Raw genomic sequence first — 1,086 nt, forward strand, 5'->3', positions numbered from 1 at the left:
TGCTGAGGGGAGCAGTGGGTGGGTCAGGAGAGGTCTGCCACGCCCTCTGGTCACCTCCAGGGCAGGCGGGAATTGAACTCATGCAGAAGTGGCTTTAGCTTCTTAGTGCTGTGCTTTAACCCACTGCGCCACCAGGGAGGGCCCCATCTGGAGCCTTTTTTAAAGGTTGGGAGTTTAAATGATAACCCCACACATCATCCTTCATGTGACTGTGAGTGTAAATCCACCCTGTTCCTCTAGATGCCTGGTGACCGGGAGAGAAAATGAAAATGCCAGGCAATCTTCCCTGAGTGCGTTTGCAATATACATATGTAACTACTGTTGGCTGTCAGTTTGTAACTCTGGAAGTCACTAACATCCTGCCATGTGCAAGAAACTGGCCATTTAAATGTCTAAACTTTAAAACCTTTAACATAATGCTGAAGAAATTGGCTTGAAAGTAGCATAGATAACACGAAAATGCCAACAAGCCAATAAACACACAAGCTAAAATGCACTCAGAGTAATAGGAAATGTTTAGGGAAAAAATTATAATATGTACTCTGCTTCATCAGGTAGAACTGGATGGCTGTATGGAAAGGTTTGTGACATGAGTTTTTGTTTGTTTGTTTGTTTTTTAAATGGGAAAGTGTTTTTCCCAATCCCACTAAATACTGAATAAATACTGAGTGAACACTGTTTGATTAGTAATCAAATTGTTCACATTTCTAGTCACTCCCTTTTGTAATTCTGTATTCTGCCCCATTTCCCCATTTGTGCAGACTTTAAGTTTTGTTTTTGTTGTGTTTTTTTAAAAACATTCTAATTAATATAGCCGCTATGTTTGCCATGCTTTCCAACTCAAGAATGACTATATACAAATAGTAATGCTAACTGCCAAATCCAGATATATATGTATATCACAAGGGTTTCTTTTGTAAACAATTAGGAGAAAATAGGCAAACCAAAAGACTTGTTGCAAAACTTATGTGAATAGAACAAAAAAGGATTTATTACTCAGTAAAATATGGGCAAAAATACTCAGATTCACAAGTTTTAGACATCAGCCTATACAAGGTGAAAATCATCAGAGTCTAGGGTCCTCAA

The sequence above is a fragment of the Condylura cristata genome, unplaced genomic scaffold, assembly GCF_000260355.1.
Source record: "Condylura cristata isolate star-nosed mole 26May11 unplaced genomic scaffold, ConCri1.0 scaffold00018, whole genome shotgun sequence".
Lineage (NCBI taxonomy): Eukaryota > Metazoa > Chordata > Mammalia > Eulipotyphla > Talpidae > Condylura > Condylura cristata.